Source organism: Limulus polyphemus, unplaced genomic scaffold (assembly GCF_000517525.1).
Source record: "Limulus polyphemus unplaced genomic scaffold, Limulus_polyphemus-2.1.2 Scaffold274, whole genome shotgun sequence".
NCBI lineage: Eukaryota > Metazoa > Arthropoda > Merostomata > Xiphosura > Limulidae > Limulus > Limulus polyphemus.
The window spans coordinates 564,497-570,304 of record NW_013665884.1 but is presented as its reverse complement, the minus strand read 5'-3'; the positions used below and the strand labels follow the sequence as shown (position 1 = coordinate 570,304).

The 5,808-nt window shown below is 31.3% G+C and overlaps 1 protein-coding gene across 3 annotated transcripts in view; it reads right to left on the bottom strand.

The window, feature by feature from the left end:
* LOC106456947 (protein FAM160B1-like) overlaps window positions 1–4,587 on the bottom strand; it is a 24,087-nt gene extending 19,500 nt beyond the window's left edge. Inside the window, exon 1 of one of the 3 annotated variants that reach the window (XM_013916325.2) lies at window positions 4,520–4,587. The gene's annotated coding sequence lies outside the window, so the exon portion shown is untranslated. Of the gene's footprint in view, window positions 1–4,025 lie in introns of all 3 variants that reach the window. The other 2 variants (XM_022382749.1, XM_022382750.1) reach the window with 2 other exon arrangements.
* Window positions 4,588–5,808: the final 1,221 nt, after the last annotated feature.

The following is a 5,808-nucleotide window of genomic DNA, read 5'->3' as shown; positions in this document are numbered from 1 at the left end:
GTTTACTTTGGTGTTTTGTACTAGGTCCTGACGTGTGAGTTTTTGGTTGTGGATGCGGGCACAGTGAATTTATACTTCTGTTAGAAAATATATAACAAGGAATAAAAACATACATAAAAAACAAGGATTTTTAGCACTCACTGACACTTGAATAGATGTTCTTCTGTAAACTTCATTGAGTCTTACAAAATTGGGTTTCCAAAAATGAATTCATGCAGCTTTCAAATATGCACTTGAGAACACTACAAATATATCATTCACTATAACATAATGCCCCAAAACTATTATTCCTGGTTTCCTGAACAAATTATAAGTAGGTTACAGTTGTGTTAATCATTTGGAGTAGCAACATAATAATCACACAGCAAAGACTTTGGTCAATTGGATAACAGAGGCATCAAAAGTAAACAAATGATAAATAACTTCCTAAGGAGGAGATCCTATTAGTTATAAACATGTCCATCAGCCATGTTAAGTTGACTAATAAAGTCAAAGTGAGAATGAAGGGGATTCTCTGTTGGGTTTAACAAATGTATCAATATTTCAATAAATCAACTGCAATTTTTGGATTCTTATTTTTAAATATGTATAGTTTGTGTTCCTAATTGGTTAGAAACTGCTATAGCCTATATTAGACAATACACAATTTTGAAGGGGTAAAGTCAGGTATATCATGTGACACAGAAAAATAAAGATTGATAGTCTTTTAATGGGTTTTTTTTAAACTAAGATAAACTATGTGTTCATACCAAGTTTATTTACATAATTTATAATAAAGTGATTTAATTAAATTTTGAATGTAGTGCTGTAAAAGGTCATGACATTTAACTTGGCCATAGCAAAAGAGTTGAAGTAATTGTGGTGTCTAGATCAGTGACTGCTAACCTTTCTGACAAAAGTAATTCTAAGATGATATTTATTGACCCACAAGCTACTTGGATTATACATTTGATATAAATGAAAACCCACTCAATATACTAACAGTTTAATAATGGTTGGAGATGGGTTGAATGGTAATGAAAAAAAACTTTAATATAACGGCAAATGTACAATGTTTTGACAAGGTTTTGTCATCATCAGGTACCTTCATTACCCATTCAAGCCATCTCCAACCATTATTAGTCTCAAAATGGGTTCCTCGTCATCGAATAATAATAGTTTACTAGCCTGTAGAAAAGCATATTGACAGAGTGGTCATTCAAGTCATCAGGTTAGGCTCTTTTGCTAATAGTAAAGCTAATAAAATTTTAGGATATGTTAATACACATTGATAATGTCAATGCAGGCAATTATATATACATATAAATATCTATTTAAATTACAGGCTAGATACCAGCTATAATACTGTGCATAGTTCTGGCCTCCTATCTAAGGAAGGATACTTACTTATTGGAAAAGTTCAGAGAATGGCTACAAGGATTATTCTAGGGTGGAAAGATTATTACATGGGAATAGGTCAGTGGTTCCCAACCAGGTGTTCACAAAGGTAATACTGAGGGTTCATGAGCTATTTTCTTTAATAAATATTGCACAGAAGGACACAGAATAATAACACATAAAAAGCTGAGACTGTTCTATACCTGTCACAATTTTTCTAGCTCTCTGAGTATGTTGGGTTGACAGAATCTTTCAAAAACATGAAGTCTGTGGGGAAAAAAATAATAATAAAGGGATCCTTGGTGGTGAAAAGGTAGGGAACCACTGGAATAGGTTATGACATCTAGCTTACTTGCTCCTTGTGCTTAATTCTGAAGACAGCAGAATGAGATGACACAAGTTTAAGGTTTAGAAAAGACAGGCAAGGATCTGAATAAAGCAGTTATATTTTTCTTACAAGGTGATTAGCTTATGGGATGAGTTGTCATCAGCAGTTATGGTGACATCTCCTTACATGAATTAAAAAGAGGAAATGATGATTCCCAGAAAAATAAAGAGTGGGTTAATTTTTATTTTTCTTGAAGGATCAAATTATCCCTCGTTGCCTCTATGTTACATCAGTATTATCATAGATTTATTTACTCACACAGTCATCTGTTTTTATGTTTCATTTTCATTATGAACTGACCCACTACTAAATGTTATATATATATATATATATATATGGACACGGTAAGTGATAATCAAAATGTGTTTCAATGAACACAAACTGAATAACAAAAAAGAAAAAGCTATCTCAAGTAATAGCTTATGAGTAACTTCAATAAATAAATCAAAAATGCTGTTAAAGTAGCAACCTTTTTTTTTACTAATATAATAAATTTATTGAATGCAGACAGGCAGCAATTGCAACAAAAATGAAAACCAATCATCTTAGACCATAGTCAATGAACAACTTTTAGTGAACCAATCATAAAGACTAACAGCATTGCCAATTTAGTTTTTTTTTATTATTCATTTGTCTGGTTTTAATTGCATAGATTTTTTCATTGTTAGAAGAATATTGTGTGCACTAACAAAAAATGTAATACAGAGTTTACTAACTCTTTCATTATACATTTGTCTCCGCACAGAGGCAAGATTGTTTTGATTCCACCCACATTTTGTATTGAAAGCTGATCACTGGATACAAAATAGTGCATTTCTCAATTTCAAGAAAAAGTCAGTATCAAGTTTTGAAAGCTTTGATTATAAATGTTAAATTTACAACACAATGATTATATCTATCCTAATAATAATAGCTGTGCACTTATTAATGTATGATGATGTAAATAGCATTGAGTTATGGGGACTCTCAGGTTATAGCAAAAGGATAACCCTATTTTCTGGTTATGCTCTATAACATCAGACAAAATAAAATCTTACATTTTTAAATGAGTTGTTTGCAAATGCAAGAAAACTTGCTTACAAGACTACAAGATGGAACCTAAAAGTGTAAATACACAGTCTGCAGTACAAAACACCTATATATTAATGTTGCTATTAGAACATGCACATATAGCAATAAACATACACTTATTGTAGTTTTTAAAGGACCTCAGCCAATCAATTTACTTCATATACAAAAGATACAACGGAAATAGAACAAAATACACAGCATGTTAGGACTGAAATATCCTTACTTTTTCCTTCTCTTTCTGTTCAATTTTCTTAATGTAAGTGTATGTTTATTTCACACTTATTACTTTTAAGTATTTTCCAATTATTCTGATTATACTTATTTTCATTTACACATTTTTTAAAATTAAGTTATAACAACTGTATATTTTGTACTTATTGCTGTTTCTCTGCTTTTAGATTTGAGAAATTGGAATCTTTCTGAGAAACTGGGCTCTGGACTTCTTTTTTTTCTCACTTGACTGATTCAGAAAAGAAAACAACTATAGAAAAACAAGCTAAGTATATGTACAGTACTATTATTATCAGAGTTAGTATCTTATTTGTTAGAGAAGCTGTTTGAATGTTCTTTGGTCAATTACACTTGCAAAGTTACAAGCAATAATTTTATTGGAACTAAATAAACAACTACTGTATTGTATTGGTCTAAAAAAGTACCAGACATAAATACACACTTTTGCCAGAGCACCTTTTTTTCAAACTTAATGGAAAAACTATTAGTTATCAAAATTATATTGAAATAACTCTTAGTAATATTTATTTACATAATCTTTTCAGTTCATTTGTTCAACACATTTTTTTACACTATCCATGCAGTCGCCCAACCAGTAGTTAAGAAACTTGAATGGTATTATTTAAAATGATGCAGACATCCAGACATAACACTCAAAATGTCAGAATTGTATGTATGTGACCACGTTTCTATAACATGAATTTACAATTTGCAAGACCAAAGTATAGAGGCTCTAGTGACATTGTGTAAAGCTATTTAACTAGTATGCTTGTGACCAAGTTAACTTACATGTACATTTATTAACTTCGTTTTACTTTAAAATTTAAGTTATACTTTTTAAAGTAGAGTTACTAAGTTTTAGTGACTCCAAGTTCAATGTATGGTACTGGTAGTAGCTGGCAGTAGTTCTATCTACTACTTACTATTAGTAATACTATAAATTATCATATTACTATACCGTGTAGCACTATTAGTAATACTAGTAGTTCTAACGTTGGTTCCACGGTAATAAACAAAACACCAGCGCAATTTTCTTTACAAAATTGTCCGACATTTGTATCTCCATAAATAAATAACGTTCGAAAACAGCAAAATATTATTTTATTCACATTGCATGTTTCATTTGTAACAATAACACTAGAACAGCATACACCAGACACCGACTATACACATTTGGCATGTCATTGTCACTCAGATATAAGTACGTACTTACAGTTACATTACGATGCGAGTTAGGAAAAGAATAGGCGCTAAGGCTTATGTTTACTCAAATTACTGTCACGTTCAATTGGTGTTCGAAATACGCTAAATAGTGTTCAAACGTCTCTGGTAATTAACTGCTAGTATGATATGGAATGGCATGCTAAAACAGTAATGTGGTCATATTTCACCCGAGTCAAATATATATGTAACGGATAATTTAATATGAACAAAAATTAAAATCTAACATACGTGGACTGAGAGATGCTCATCAATTCCGGAAGGGGCCGACACCTAAGCAGAAACTTATTATGAAAAAGTATTATTGCCATAAACACACACCTAAATACGTTAGCTGCTTTATAATTGTATGTAAATATGATTATAAAAACAATATTTCAAATTTTGCGTTGTTATTTTATATCAGAATATTTCGTGTTGATAATGAGAGATTAAAAAAATATTCGTTATTTTACCTTTTAAATAGTTTGTGATTGGGTTTAAATATTTTGTTTTAAAAAAAGACGATGTTTCTAAAAAACAACAACAAATGTTCTCAAATTCGATGACGAGGAACCCGCTTTGAGACTAATAATGGTTGGAGACGGCTTGAATGGGTAATGAAGAAAAATTTTAATATAAGTTTAACATAACAGCAAATGTACAACGTTTCGACAAGGTTTTGTCATCATCATGTACCTGTCACCATATTTGTCACCGATTAACCAAAGCTCATGAAACAAGAAAATAACTAAGAATTGCCTTTATCACCCTTTGTAATTGTCAGCTACACCAATTTCTCTCTGAACGAGTAGGTTCCGTACAATAACAAAAGGTTTGACAGAATACGTATCAGGGAGTAAATATAAATCCCCTGACTGGACTGAGTTGTGAGAAAAGAAAGAGACTGGACACGATGTAAAATAATGCGAAAACAATGTTTATTCAATATATAAAACAATCAAAATGGATGAATTTACTAAGGACAGCCCTTTATTGGTGCTTCCACAGATCTCTGTGTGGAAGAGAAGAATCTGTTCTAAACTGAGAAAACTCAGCATTATACACACAAAACAATAATTCTATTCTTCTTAGGGCACGTGCGCTACCTACTTCACTGTTGGTCATTCCCATCGAAAAATAAGTGTCATTGCTTTCTCACCCACCAGAATAATGATCACTGTCTATTTTCATAGTATGCAACTTTATAGAAATATTTTTTATGAGAAGGGATGCATGATACCATAGGTAAATAATAATGCAGCAAATATGAATCCTCTGACTTTGAATGATATGTGAAAAAGAAGGAGGTTGGAACAATGTAAAATAATGTGAAAACAATCTTTATTTAATCAAGATGAATGTATTGTTGCATGTTGCTCATTCATTGGGTGGGTTCTTAAAAATTATATGGAAAAATAAGACCAAGCACAGACCACTTAATGATAACAAATTAGCATATTTCTTCCATAATGTTCCTACAGGCTACCATCTCTTGTACGTAGTTGTAGGTCTAGTTCACAAATAGTGATTTCACTGTA